Genomic DNA, 16704 nt, shown 5'->3' on the forward strand with positions numbered 1-16704 from the left:
GATCCTCTAAAGGGGACACACCGAAAGTCGAAGCCGTCATCTCTTTGCGTATACGGAAGTATCGACCTGAGCTCTCACGGCCCTCGCACATAACCCCTTTATAGATATCATTTGTGGTATACTCACCTGTAAGACTGAATATTGGGATCTGGATACGGGAGTATATTCAAGAAGTGGGACACACGGATAAGTTTAAGTAATTAAGACACTAATTGCGTATCTCGAAACAGTTGAAATTCGTGTGAGAATTTTAGTGGACAAACATACTGACAATCTAGGTAAATTGTTTAGAGCTTAAAATGAAATAAAGCTTAACGGTGTTGATCATATGTTTCAGAAACTGATATGATCCTCTTGCACGAACTCACAAAAATATTGTCTGTAAATATTTCATTTCTGCATTGTTTCGTGTTTTTACAAGTGGTATTAGTTACTTTCTTTCAGAAAATTCAAAAAAGATTTTAATGTGTTTTAGCATAAATTTTCAGAAAATTCAAAAAGATTTTCGACAACTGGTGTTGAAAAGCTGATTTTTGAAGTTCAAAGTGCTAAACATGAAGAACAGGTTTGGGAGAGAGTATGTGTAGATGTTAAAATTGATTGAGAAGAGCCAGTAAAAGATCCTGTTTATAAAATCAATAATGTAATTTCTGGCGAAAGTTTCTAAAAGTTTGAAGATTTAATCTTTAAAGAAACTTATGGATGGGTAGAGATTGTGCAGGTAAATGTGTGCCAGGTGACTATTCTGTGATGGAATAGAGCTAGGTATCGATCTTGAAATAAATTTTGAAGCTGTGAATTCCATACTACGATCCCAGTAGATTGAGAGGGGGAGTCTGAAGACACCGTGTCAACATCCGAGAGAGAGGAGTTTATTGATGATGAAGATAGAGTTTGCGGATTCTTGAAATGACAAATACTTCAGAGGAAGATCGAAGACTGATATAGACTGTAGAGTGACAATTGAAGACTCGACACTGAAGACTCCGTCAACATCCGAGGGGGAGTTTGTTGTTGCACTACGTCTGTCGACTACGTCTTAGATCAAGTCTAGAGTTGTATAGGTTAGATATGGCACGAAATCCTAGAAACATGAGTTAGTATAGGTTTCGCTTATGTGTCATTATCTAGGTTTCGCTTATGTGTCATTGATTGTAGTTTCGCTTATATGACAGAGTGTTAGTGTAGGATCGATTTCCGACCTAAACGAGTCGTTTGGAAGAGCTCAACTCCGTTTCAGAGGCGGAAACAAGGAAACGGATGCGTACACAGCTAGATTCACACTTTAAACCTCTTGTAGATTGATTTCACAACGTTTAGATTACAAGGAAAAACCAGCAATACCTCGGTATCAATTCTGAACTCTATTACAAATGAAATGACAATGAATCCTATATATACTAGTTCTGGATCGCTCATAGTGACAGTTCATAAAAGCGATCCATGTAAAATGCCGTATAAGCGATTCGTCATAATTCCATAAAAGTGATCCGTAATGTTTGACTATATAATTGATCCTTTTCATTCCTTTTGTCTTTCAAGAAAGTCTTCCCATTGGACCTCAAATTGCAAGAAGCTCATTGGACCATTTCAAGGTCCAATCAACACACATGGACTTAATTGATTTTTCAAAAACCTTTGTTCATTTGTCGTTTACTTGATGTTGAGGATTATAATATTTTGTTGATGTCACATGATGTCATCATTAAACATGATGACATCATGCTTGACCAGATCCGCATCACAACCCGGACTCGACATTAGACGAAGGCGACAGATGACTGCACCAACAGACTCCCCCTCAGATGTTGACGAGTCTAAAGTGTCGAGTCTTCAACGACTTCAGTCTTTAACAGTCTTCGGGCTTCTCTCTCTCTATCTTCAGACTCCCCCTCTCGATTTGCTGGCATTCCTTTGATCTTCAGCAACATCTTCAGGATCGACGTCTGGCTTTCCTGCATAAACTCTACCTCAGAGTAAATTTCTTTCACATACATATTTTAAACATATGAACTTGCACCAATCCAGATTCTCATTCAAAACAAACACAGATATTTTGATGAACCACTTGACAGGTTAGATTATGAAAACATTTAATTTCACACACACACTCCCCCTCAAGAATTGCTCATCATGTTTAGCACTCGGAATTTTGAAAATCAGCTATTCAACATCAGTTGTCGAAAATCTTTTTGAATTTTCAAAAATTTATGCTAAAACACACCAAAAATCTTTTTGTATTTTGAAATAAAGAAACTAAAATGCAGAAATAAACTATTTACAAACAATATTTTTTGTGAGCTCGTGCAAGAGGATCATATCAGTTATGAGACAAATCACCAACACCATTAAGCTTTAAACATTCTCAATTCTAAACAATTTACCTAGATTGTCAGTATGTTTGTCCACTTAAATTTTCAACACAAATTTCAATCGATTCGAGATACGATATTAATGTTTTAGAGACTTAAACTTAATTGTGTATCACTCCACTTGAATATACTCCCGTATCCAGATCCCAAATATTCAGTCTTACAGGTGAGTATACCACAGATGATATCTGTAAAGGGGTTATGTGCGAGGGCCGTGAGAGCTCAGGTCGATACTTCCGTATACGCAGAGAGATGACGGCTTCGACTTTTGGTAGGTCCCCTTTAGAGGATCTTTTTGCATTTCAACAGCAGCGACTATCAATTTTATTGTTTCATCAGCATGCTGAGGGCGGCGCTTTTTCAAGCATTTGCAGAAAGTATTATCCGGGGACTAGGTCAGTACTTCCATACAGCAGAAGTCCCGGGATAATACCCCAGATATCACTGAGCATAAAGACCTAGTATCTCAGAATACGGGACCTTTCAAACAAGATTTCGGGGGTTACCCATATATCCAAGAATAGTTACCCACGAATCAAGCAAGTTTGATTTAGGTTTATATCTCGTTTCAATTTACTAAATGTGCAAAAATCTACTGACACATCCGCAGTAAGATCGTTTATCACATTTTGACTTTCCAATTCTTTAGCGTGTTGTGATAGTCCACTGATGTACTATCATTTCCTCTTTTATGCAACAAAAACTCATTTTTGACTTTTTCAAATTTTCTGATGTTTTTGGATTTTCTCTAAAAAATCTTACTCCCCCTAAAATTCAAATACATCTAATGAAAATTGAAAACAAACTATACAGAACATGACAACTGATATCGAATCTCCTCAATTCGCCATTCACTAGGCATAAACAATCAGAACTCCCCCTATCAACAAACTATTTTCCCATTTAGATTTCAAAACACTTAAGTTTGTTTTAATCAAAATGGTTTTTCCGGAAAATAAGTTTGATTGATTTTACCAATTGTAGATTATCATTTGTAGAAATATCCAACAAATGTTCGGGGTTGTGGTTCATCATCTTGTCTTTCGACCAATGTAGGAAAATACAAGTACAACTTAATGTCCTTGATTTACCATTTGCATTTCAGAAACCTCTGTACCAATTGTAAGAAATACACAAACAAACCTCTTTACCGTTTGAATGAATGACATTACCGAATAGAATTCTGAGAAAGATGCCGATTCATGCTCCACGCTTACCAACCTGGGAGCTCCGGCAAGTCCTGAGACTTACTGTTCAAAATATGTACCATCCCAGTCACAAACCAGGGATGGTTCAACTTTTTCTTTCTTTGTTTTCTTCTCATAAAATTCCTTAACCCCTTTGACTTTTCTATCAATCATCTTGCCAAAGATATGTTTTACCCTGGGGTTAAAGACCTTTTCAGCATCAAATTCCTGTTCATCATGATAAAATTGGTTAGAAATTTCAACTTTACCAATTTTCTTTTTATAATTTTCAGCACTAAGTGATGGAAACTCATCATCACTAACACTCGGAACTGAGTTTTCAACTTTTACATCAGCTTCACATTTTAATACAACATGTGGCTCCACTAACTTTGTGGAATCAGCTTCATCGCCTGAAGATAGCTCCTCTGATTTCGATCTATCAGAATCATCGCTAGAGATTCCACCAACCTTCTTAACAACCCATTTCTGATTGTCAGATTTGGCTCTCTTTTTGTAAAACTTGTTCGAACTCTCACCAATTTCAAAAATAGAATCTTTGAACAATTTTGTTCGATCTAGTGGTGATTCAAACGCAAACACTTTTTCTGAGATTTTGCGAAAAAACTCCCTGTTTTGATTGTATCTCCCGAGAACAATCTTTGGCGATATGTCCAACGTTATTGCACTTGAAACAGGTTCTCGAGTCCTTCTTTTGTTCAGCTTGTTTCTTTTTCAGAAATTCACTGTTCTTTTCCCTCCAGAAACATGTCTTTTCTTCTTCATCAGTTGATGTACCTGAAACAAACGACATTTTGGATTTAAAATCTCGAACATATTTTTCATTTTTCTGTTTTTCTGTAGGAGTAAAACCTAATCCTTTCTTTTTGAAATTACCGCTATGGTTTGATCTCTTTTGGAAATCTGAACCACAACCGTAATTCTTTTTCTTGTTTAATCTCTGTTGTACTCTTGAGGTGTATTTTTTAGGTTTTTCATTAAAACATAAGTCTTTAATTTCAGAAATATTAATTTCTGTGATTTTGAAAACCTTGTTTATCAATTCAGTTTTGACACCTCTTAATGGAAATTCCTCATCAGAATACAATTTGTCCGAATTATTCAAAGTATAAGCAACTTTAAACAACCCGTCATCCAAATTAGATTTTGATAAAAGAAATTTTCTATCATAAACTAATTTTCCCTGTTTTTCTGTTTGCACCGGAGTTTTTGACTCAGATTTTGTCTCTGACACGGACTCCGACTTTGACTCGTCACTGTCATCATTGTCTAACACATGATCCACAACTTTCTTCATCAATTGAGACTGTTGATCAGTGTCAGATGATGTAAACACAACATCAATACTTTCTGGAAGATTAACCGACGACTCTGACTCCCACTGTAGATTTGTGGCCTTTTTTACTCTTTCATCGTTAGGATGTCTAGGCAAATATCCGTTTTCCAGTGGAGGTGGACATCTGTTATAACTGACACTTTTCTTCTTACCAGATGAACTCATTTCAGTGTCTTTCTTCCTATCACTCTTCTTCTTATCAGCAATCTTCTCACCAGCATCAACTCCAGCTGCATTCTTTTCAGTTACATCATCCTCTTCCCATACCTTCATGCTCTCAACAGTCGGATAAATCCTGTCAATCACATAGGAAGTACATGAGTAACTTTTCAATAAATGATTTACTCTTTCAGTTTCAATTCGTTGCAACTCAAGCTTCTGTTCTAAAGCAGCACATTTTTCAATGTAATTGTTTACAATTTTTTGTTTTGTCATAAACGCTCCCTGAAGAGTCTTCATAGCAACAGCTTGTTCTTCACTCGTTTGATTGTACTGATTCATTGTCTTGTTCAGCACATCATATGACTCCTTTAGACGGTTTAAGTTGTGCATCAACTCGTTGTTTTGCTTTTTCACAATCTCACAGTTTTCACACTTTACTGGAATCTCTTTCGCATCAACACTTCCATCAACTTTGAACTTTGGCACTTCTTTCACAGTTTGCCTTTTCATCACTGGCACTTCTTCATCATCACTACTCACCGGCGTTTTGATCTTCTTCTTTTTCTTCTCTTTCTTGACTTTTTCGTCTTTACTATCACTCTCAGCAAGCAACTTCATATCTTCTCTGTATTTTCTCGCCCAATATTCTGTATCATCATCACTATCATCGGCCATCATCACTAGTCTTATACAATGAGACTAGGCCGAACTTCAAGTATATATGTTCAAAAAAATATCAATTGGTTTAATATTCTAAAAAATCTTATTTGACCAAACACTTACATCAACTTTAACACATATCTATGACATCAGTTTTTTTTTTTAACATGCAACTTTACTTGATCAAACAATGATAATGGCAGACAAACACTGTTATCAACATCACATTATTGGACCTCAATATTACCACATAAATCAACAATCAATCAATCAAACAATTCATGTGATTACATCTTTCAATGACTGACGAAACAATTAATTGTTGTATAGAAATTTGAACTCTGAACTTTGACTCTTGGGCACTTCACTTTCAAGGTCTAATAAAATTGGCAGACAAATTTTTAACTTTCAAAACTCTTTTGAATAGGTAGCAACTTAGTCAGCACATAAAGAATAGATGTCTGACAAAACGTGAATGTCCTATCACACTATACGAAAATCACATACATGCTGAATGGTGGCCGACACTCTTTTAAAATATCACATGCCAAACAGTTCAATGTATACAAAAAATAGGTCACATGCAACTGATTACAATCATGATTTCCTTTTCTTATTCCCAACTACTGACAAGTTCACATGAAGACTAATGTCATGAAAAAGCGATCCACATTAATTCCATATAAGCGGACCGACGATGATGTCTTATAAGCGGGCCATATTAAGTCTCATAAGCGGTTCACAACATGTCATTACAAGCGAGCCACGACTGTCTAAAAAGCGATCCAGAAGTGATTATTTGGAGCGGTCCTAAATGTGATGTCAGCAAAACACGAACCGCTTTTGAACAAAACTTCAATTTTAATCAATTTTAGGCCGATTTAAGTTCTAAAAACTTCCAGGTTTTGTTAAATCATGATTCCGCACACAATGTGTAAATTTGAAGCGATTTTAACCGTAAAATGTTTAGTTTTTCCGAAAAAGAAAGGTGTAGAAGCAGAAAAATGATGAAAAACGAGCTGTATATGCGAGATCTCCTCCTCCTTGGCTCTGATACCAATTGTAGGATCGATTTCCGACCTAAACGAGTCGTTTGGAAGAGCTCAACTCCGTTTCAGAGGCGGAAACAAGGAAACGGATGCGTACACAGCTAGATTCACACTTTAAACCTCTTGTAGATTGATTTCACAACGTTTAGATTACAAGGAAAAACCGGCAATACCTCGGTATCAATTCTGAACTCTATTACAAATGAAATGACAATGAATCCTATATATACTAGTTCTGGATCGCTCATAGTGACAGTCATAAAAGCGATCCATGTAAAATGCCGTATAAGCGATTCGTCATAATTCCATAAAAGCGATCCGTAATGTTTTACTATATAATTGATCCTTTTCATTCCTTTTGTCTTTCAAGAAAGTCTTCCCATTGGACCTCAAATTGCAAGAAGCTTATTGGACCATTTCAAGGTCCAATCAACACACATGGACTTAATTGATTTTTCAAAAACCTTTGTTCATTTGTCGTTTACTTGATGTTGAGGATTATAATATTTTGTTGATGTCACATGATGTCATCATTAAACATGATGACATCATGCTTGACCAGATCCGCATCACAACCCGGACTCGACATTAGACGAAGGCGACAGATGACTGCACCAACAGTTAGGTTCGCTTATACGGCAATGTGAAGGTTCCGCTCATTTGGTTATGTCCGAATAAGTGAGACCTGCCTGCCTATATATAGGTCATTGAAGCGAAACCTCATTAGTAGTTGTAGGTGTGTTCTTCCGGCAAGCCACGAAGTGCTGCCGAAGTGCTGTCAGAGTCTGTAAACGCATTTGTGATCAATACAACAACAATTAATGGTGAATCCGGCTGAAATCGCACCAAAACATTAGTTTCCGCCTCTTGTTTTGGATAGGAATTCTTCTGATCGACTCAAACAGGGCCGAATACGATCCTACACCCTTTTAAGGGTTTGTTACCCACATAATTACCTACTCATAGGTATTTTTAATTCGAGATTTTACTGGATAATTATTGATTAATCTCGAAGTCAAACCTTAATTACGACGGTTTGAGTTTTAGCTAATTAACTAAGCTAAACTGAATTAAAAAGGATTAAGGACACTTACAAGAGTCCTATGTATGATTAGGGACTTTAAGAAAACTTGTTGAAGTCCAGAGAAGCTCCAGAGCAATGTTTCCAAGTGAGTGTTGAAGTGAACAAAAATGTTACAACTTCTATTTCTTTATATAGTGAACCCAAAAGCACAAGATCATGCCAAATAACTCTACCATTGTCATGAGATCCTCCCAGGTGTCCCTATGATGCCAAAAACCAGTTGCAAGACCCCTGATTTTCTAAAACCACTCATAAGAGGCGGTGGAACAAGCTGAACAGGCAGCTGTCCATTTCTGCTGCCAGCGTTGAGCTTACGGACCGTAAGCAAAATGTCTTGTGGTTCGTATCCATCTCTTACGGACCGTAAGCCTAGGTGGTTGCGGTCTGTAACTGAACCTGGTCTGACGCGCCCAGATATGATCCTTGCGGACCGTAAGCCTGGACCCTTGCGGTCCGTATCCGATGGTCCGATGACAAAAATTTGCAAACTTTAAAGCTTGGACCATGCAACTTTGTCATGCTCAAATCCTAGGCCATTTTCATCAGATTGGGACCACTAATTAGGCTTTGCATGCCTTAGGAAGATGGCATGCACTTGTGTTGGTCTTGGATTCTTTCGAAGGAATTTGAATGCATAATTCTTTGTCGAAAACTCACATAGGATTCTTACTTATGAGTTTTGATTGATTTTTATTATGGATAACCAGATTTTTATCACATATATTAGATGTCTATTAAACATTTTAAGGTTCGGGATTTATTAATAGGTCGCTCAGAGGTATATTTTAACATGTCGACACTTTTAAATCCTACCGTACATCTTTATCTGGATCCGGGTTTATAACATGTTTGCATTACATGACACGTGTCTTTATTTTATTGGGTACGATTTTACGAGGTGTTACAACAACTTGTAGGATGATTTTTCTAAAAATACTTCTTTTGTATTTTTCTTGTTTCATAAGTGTTTATACACTTGTTTTTCTAATAAAAATAGTGTAAGTTTATGTAAAAACCAAGATCTTCTAAAAATCATATTTTGAACTTGGTTTTCTTGGAAAATCATTCACATATCTTAGATTTATAAGTTTACTAGCTTACTTTGTTTATTATTTTCCAAGAAATCATTTATTCATCAAGTTCATGTTTATACATGAGGATGATCTTCTTGTGTAAACACATAATCATCCTCTAACTTGCTAGATCATGTGTTTAATCACAATCTAACAAGCTTCATGTATTGATCAACATCAATATTTCTAGTAATCAACAAGCAAGCATTATACATCTAATAAACAACATCATTTCATCAAGACATCATCATATTTCACCTTATGTTTCAAGATTCATATGTATGTCTTTTAGTGTTCTTATGATAATCAACATGTTATATCTTTTAACCACTAAAAATGGTAGTAAACAAGGGTGCTCCAGAATCTTACAACTAGCTTAAAGCTAGGGAAGAACAATGTTGAAGATTGAGTGGATAAAAGCTTGTGATGGAGGTCCTTGATGATCCGTGAGTTCCACACCTTCTTACTCACCCTTGAGCACCTTTAGTTAACCTTGGAGTGGGTGGTTGATGATCGAAAAAAGATGGTGGTGTGAGGGACTATGTTCGGCCGAAGGTTGGGGAGGAGAGGAGAAGAGAAGGTGTTGTGAAGATGGTGGTGTATTCTAGTTACTTATAATCCTCCAAACTCTTTGTCCATTGGTTTATATGTCATGAGAAGTACAAACATGATTTATCAAATCCAAGAGAAGATTTTAATGGGATTTAGGATGATTACACAAATCTTTGAGGTGGGGCCATGCTCGGTCCGAAAATCAGCCAAAGGGGGGGGGGGGTTTAGTGTAAATTTCATTCCTTAATTTCATAAGTAAGTAAGCCGTCAAGTGTAAGGTTTAGGGACTTAGTGTGTTATTATGTTATAAGGGGTGTTATGGTGTTCGGGGACCATAACTAGCTCAGAAACATTACAACAATGCTTCTAGTAATATTTTGATGTTCTGGGTAATGTCCGGTTGTTCGGTTAAATACCGGTTCGTTAAAGTGCTAAATTGCATCGTTTAGTGTCCTTTATGTATCCTTTTGTAACCCTTTTAATTACCAACACTTAGGATGGTATTCTGGATAATAAAACATGAATTCTGCATAATATTTATGTGTTAAAAAGCTGATTATAGTTGAATTTTGTAAAATTTTGCACTTAAAGTGCGTTTCGGGTGCTTTTTAGTGCATATTCTAGCTTTCGGAATGTCTATTTGTTAACCCTTGTATGTACTCTTGGGTTTTAATGTATTCTTGTCATTGGACCTACACCTAGGCTCCACTTCTATTGTCTAACTGCTTTCTGCAGAATTGTTGACACAATGTGTCTTACCGGTGAGTTTACTAATATTTCTGACGCAACGATGTTCATTAATGCATAAAGTAATTCTTGTAGTATAAAACGTGCATGAATTCACTTGTATAGTACGTAATCAGATAATGTTGACATTTAAGCACATAATTGCAGTCATTAAATAATAATTAAAGTTTATGGAAATTACCGGTTTGGTGCCAATTGTCACATTTTAAGGGGGTGAGGATGTAACACACGTAAAAATGTGTCCAATTATATATAGACACGTGTCCTAAACTCTAAAAGTGTGAAAGATTAAATTTGAAGGACTAAAGTTGACAAACAGTGAAAAAGATGTATGCGAAGGGACTAAAAGTGTCAACATGCCAAACTTGAGCCTCTGAATGACCATATGTGAAGAATATATTCTTAAATGAGGGATTAATTGGATATAAGAAGCCGTTTGTGAAAATAATCGAAAGATTATAAAACTACAAGGGTTAAACGTGTCAATATGTTAATTCTGACCTCTGAGTGACCTTTTAACGAACCCGGGGCTTCGAAATATTCAAATATACTCTCAAAAATAAGTGAAAAAAATTTCACGTGGTTTCGAGATCGTTAAGCGAGTTTTCAAGACTTCAGGTGAAAAGTGTCAACTTGATGAAACTTGCATTTATAGTGATATTTAACGAAACTGAGCCTAACGAAGTTTGTTTATACATCCTTAGGCCTCTACAAACTAACTACAAGGGCCTCACATGTCAAAAAGGAGGTTATATAAGGGTTATAATGGCCACGGCCTGATTCTGCCATGTTTGAAAGTATTTTAACCTGAAAATCAGGTCTACGCGGGGCGCGTAAGATCTCTTTTGATCTTACACGGGCCGCCTAAAAGTCCCCAACGCAGAAAAATAAGGAGAGGTGCAGGTTTCAGCTGCATAACCGACTCAATCTCATTTGTATCGATCCCAGGGGCTGTTAAACGGTTTTATTAAACCATTAGGACACCTGGGGTGATCCTAGGGACTTCCTTAACAGCTGCAAGTGATCCATGAGTTGGATTTTTGTATATAAGGAGCATTAGTTCACAGTTCTTATGCTCACATTTGCAAACAACTTTCAAAGGACTCATCTCTGGAGCTTGCAGGGATTAGGAGAAGAATTAGAAGTGTAGAAAAGATAGCAAGGACCATTAGTAAGAGTTTTAATCCCTGCTTAGTCCTTTAAATTAGTTTAAAAACCGAAAAGTCAAACTTATCGTAATTAAGCTTTGATGTTCGGTTTAATCACAAATGGTCCAGCCACTGATCAAAACGAAAGTGGTTAAGGAACCATATTAAGGTAGGTGATTAACCCTTAAAAGGGCATCTCCTAATTATTTCGTTTGACTAGTTAATTGTCGGGTCAAACTACAGAAAGTTTAAAAATGAATTAAACTAACAAAAAAGAGGTTCTAAATTATATTTTAACATTCTAACGACTTGGTAATTAATATTAGAACATGTTTTGTCAGTCCTAACCCGACAATTATCAGTCTAAGGTCAGTTTATAACCGAAAGTCGCAAAACCTTGACTTTTGCTTTGACTTTAAGTTCTGACCCGTTCAAGCTTAATTCTCCCATGTTTTAAGCTTCCATTAGGACCACATTACTCAGTAGTATAACCCTCTGAGTTATATTGCATGGTTCTTAGTGGTTTGAATTATATGCTCTTGATCGTTAATATACTTATAAATGCCATAAATGCCCTTTTGACACACAAATGAGATTTTTAGAAATGTGAGTGGACAAAAACCTTTGCTACTTATATATAAGCTTGTCCCGAAAATTTGACATCAGTTCTTGGTCTCAAATAGGAGTTATGCACGATATCGTAATTAGAAGCTTTTTATTAATTAATTTGCGATATCAAGCATAATACATGTTTAAGCTTGGATTTTGAACCAAAACTCATTATCTACTGTTAAGATATTATTTTTAAGGAATTTTAAGATTTTTGGTCAGATTATTATATGTTTAAAACATAGAGTTCTTGTGTAATTCGGTTAATGACGATAATACCTTTTTAGACATAAAATGAGATTTACAAAGGATTTGAATGCCAACCTTTTTCCTACTGATTTCATACATTAAACAAATTATTTTGAACATTTTAAACTGATCAAAATCTCAGATTTACATAAACATCTTGATTATCGTCAATTAGCGAATTTTACACTAATTAGGTGCATAGTATGGTTTAAAACCATATTTAACATCTAAGACTTGTTACCTACTGAATTTTTAAACAAATTTAAATATTATTACAGTAGGTATAAGTTATGAACTCAGGTTTCCAAAAATGCCCTTAAAAGCCTATGTGAAATCACCAAAATGCCCTTTCGGGACATAGTTTGGTCATAAATAGTAAATTTCACATATGTATGATATCTTACTGATGTAATGAGATAAATTAAATATTTTTACTGATTTCAAAAGACTAGAACTTCAGTTTGTTATAAAATCTCTTTTATAAGCATTAAAATTACCAAAATGCCCTTATGGGACTTAAATTGGTTTAAATTACTTTTTGGGCATATATGTTAACAACCTACTTATGTATTAACTTATTTTAAGCATAATAACAATTAAGACCTATATATAATTCATTTGGTTACCCGTTACGCATTTATGCGTTCGGATCGGTTTATGTGACTAGTTTACGTAAAATAGCCGAAACGGCTTTAACCTTATCATTAAATCCTCAAATTCCAGAATGTGATTAGTTTACCCATATTATACAAGTATCCAAGCTTGTTGGGTCTAAACCACATTCTATTCCGGTCTCCGCTTAATCTAGCGTTTAGAACCGTAAGGTTTCTTTCTAGCTAGCCGGTCTAAGTCTTTGACTTAACTAAAGACCCATTAGCATCCTAATTGGTTATTAAACCTTCGATATAGATTAAATAGCATCCAGTAGAAGGTACCATCATACAGCTTAGGATTATACTGCTGAGTTACCTTTCACATTAGCTCAGGTAAATACTTTTAACTTATTTTCCCATATACGGGGCTTGGGATATGGTATTATAATAATACCACTTGGTCCGTTATGAAATCATTTAATCGGATTGTGATAAATAAATTACATAATCCGTTTTAATCTGTCTTGTTTGATAACATAAACATTGGGGGTTAATTCGACCGTGTCCTGGATATCATCGTCTCATTTCATTTGAAAATGGCCATGACCTATGCACGGGGTGTAGGCATACACCTGAAAGATGCAAATGCTAAATAAAATATAAACCCACATGTTGGGGATAACTCCTTTGTGGGTTCTATAAGTGGTGAGTCGGTTAATCATGACCGGCTTCCAACCGGCCCCAATTGTATGACAAACATGTAGATCTGTATACAAGATTATTTTTAAATAATTGTCCCAAGTTATAAAAGATTTGTGCCATGTGCACTTAAATCAATTTTCATAAATGTTTTCAAAAGAGTCAGTTAATTGTATTTACCAGTGTAAACTGACGTATTTTCTTAAAGACTGATTGACAGGTACCTCTCGTAATAGGCTGGAGCTATTAGGTGTCATAAGAGGATCTTGCAAATCCATAGATACCTGAAGTCTGTTATTTTGTTTCTTTGTACTTTTTATGATCCGCCTGTGGATCTTATTACATTCCAGTCTGTATATTATTTCACTCGGACACTCAGACATTATGGTTTGTAATAGTTTATTTACCAAGCCTTCCACTGTGCTATTATATTGTGTGTATTGACAATGATGATATCAACTACGTCACGATACTCTCCGTCGGGCCCACCGGTAATATGTGGAAATATCGGGGTGTGACAATGGCTATTCTAGAAAAATCTCGAATAAATCTTCTATAATAACCGACTAGTCCTAAGAAACTTCTAACCTCGGTTTGTAACACCTCGTAAAATCATACCCAATATAAAGACACGTGTCATGTAAAACAAACGTGTCAAGAACCCGGATCAAATAAAGATGTATGGTAGGATTTAAAAAGGGCGACATGTTATTAAATTACCTCTGATCGACCCAAGGGCGACATGTTATTAAAATACCTCTGATCGTTATAAATCCCAAGATCCTTGAATCGTTTTGATAAACATCTGATATATATTTAGCCGGTTGTTTCTAAATAAATAAAATTTCCATTTTTGTATGGAAGAATTGAATTCCTTGTATTGTTACTACAACCTTCGGTAAATAAATTTTTGATTTAAAAGAGTTATACTTGGAATTTAAATCATGTCCAACCTTTATGAGAATCCAAGATGAATTCTTGAGAATTCCGTCATTTCAAACCTTGCCATAAGGATCCAAAGTGAGAATGTCCATGCAAGGCATGTAAAAGCCTACCCATATGGTCCCTACAGCAATAAAAGCCTAAGAATTCGACACTACACTTTTGCATGGTCAAAATTTGGAAGTTTGCAAGATTTTTGGCTTCTGGCCATCGGTTACGGACCATATGGCTTTAAGCTTACGGTCCGCAAGGAGCATATCTGGGCGCATCAGACCAGGGTCGGTTACGGACCGCAACCACCTAAGCTTACGGTCCGTAAGAGATGGATACGGACCGCAAGGAGCTTGGCTTACGGTCCGTAAGCCTGTCGCTGGCAGCAGGTTTTGGACAGCTGCTTGTTCAGCCTGTTGCACCCCCTTAGTAGTGTGGTTTTTGAAATCAGGGGCATGATAGGCAGTATATAGCATTATAGGGGCACCTGGGATCATCTCACAACAATTGTAGAGTTATTTGGCAAGATCTTGTGACATTGGGTGCACTATATAAGAGCTTGAAGTTGTGAACTTGGGACTTGCTCATTTACAAATTTATTCAAGCATCTTTGGAGGTTCTCTGGACAGCAATCAAGTTTCTCTTAAGTCCCTAATCCTACTTAGGACCATTGTAAGTGATCCTAATCATTCTTAGTTCAGTTTAGCTTGGTAATTAGCTAAAAGTCAAACCATCGTAATTAAAGTTTGACTTCGAGATTAGTCAATAATTATCCAGTAAAATCTCAAATTAAAAATACCTATAAGTAGGTAATTATGTGGGTAACAAACCCTTAAAAGGGCATTTTCATATTCCCACTCTAACTATGTTAATTGTTGAGTCAAAGCTTACTTTAAAAAGTCAACAAAATGTTTATTTTCAAATTAATGCATAATTAGCAATGTAGGATACATGCAACCTGTTTGATCATTAATATAACTTGGTAATAGATGTAAGAACATGTCCCAACATGTTCAACTCGACAATTTTCAGTTTAGGCTCGGTTTGGAACCGAAAGTCGCATAGTTTGACTTCTGCTTTGACTTTCAGTTCTGACCCGTTTAAGCCAAGTTTAGGATTGCCTTAGAGCTTCTTTTGGACCTATTTACATGTTAGTATAACCCTCTATGATTATACAACTTGGTTCATTAGATAACCGATTCATATGCATGTTTCCGCTAATTGCCTAATTGTTGACTATTATGCCCTTTCCACCTTAAAATGTGATTTTTGAAAATGTAAAAGAGTAGACATCTTAGTTACTGATTTATAAACTTGTACCGTAATTTGAGATCAGATTGAGTTCTAGAATCGAAGTTATGCTCATTAGCGTAATTAGAAGCCTTTTTAAAACCACTTGGGGTGTCCCAGTGGCCACCACACCCTGCATACACCGTGGGGACTCAGGTTCGACTCCGGTCGTCTGCGTAATAAAAAGCGCACCTGATGTACACTCGGTTGGGGGACTCACCGCCAGGCAGCTATGTGGTGTGCTAGCCTGGGAAGGGAGAACCCTTCCGCGGTCAGGGGTACCGTGCAATTACCCTTTTTTTTAGAAGCCTTTTTAAGGAGTAAATGGCATAATTAGCATATAGCCTGTTTAAACCTAAATTTTTTATACAAAACTTTATACCTACTGTTATAAAATAATATTTTGGGATTTTTAGAAATTTTATTTAATTTTAGGCTGAGCATAACTTAGTGTTCTAAGCTTAATTCGGTTGATGCCGGTTTTGCCCTTTTGGGCTATAAAATGAGTTTTATAAATCCTGTTGACCCCTAACCTTTTTCTACTGATCTAATATGTTAAATAAAGTATTTTGAGCTTTCTGGAATTTGAAAAATATCAGCTTTCTATACCAAACCCGGAAATGGCTCCAAATCGCCTTTTTAAGCGTTTTTAACGCATAGTATGTAATAAAATCTTTTTAAAACATATGGGGTTGATACCTACTGATGTATTCAGTAAAATTTTTATATATTAACAGTAGGCTAATGTTTTAAACTCAGAATACCATTTTCGACCTTTTAGGCATATGTGAAATTACCAAAATGCCCCTATGGCGCATAGAATGGTTTTAAGTAATAAATTTCACATATGATTAATACCCTACTGTTATAACTTAATAAAATGAGTATATTTACTGATTTATTCAGACCTGTAACTCAGAATATTATTTAAACCCTTTTA

Source organism: Helianthus annuus, chromosome 3 (assembly GCF_002127325.2).
Source record: "Helianthus annuus cultivar XRQ/B chromosome 3, HanXRQr2.0-SUNRISE, whole genome shotgun sequence".
NCBI classification, from domain to species: domain Eukaryota; kingdom Viridiplantae; phylum Streptophyta; class Magnoliopsida; order Asterales; family Asteraceae; genus Helianthus; species Helianthus annuus.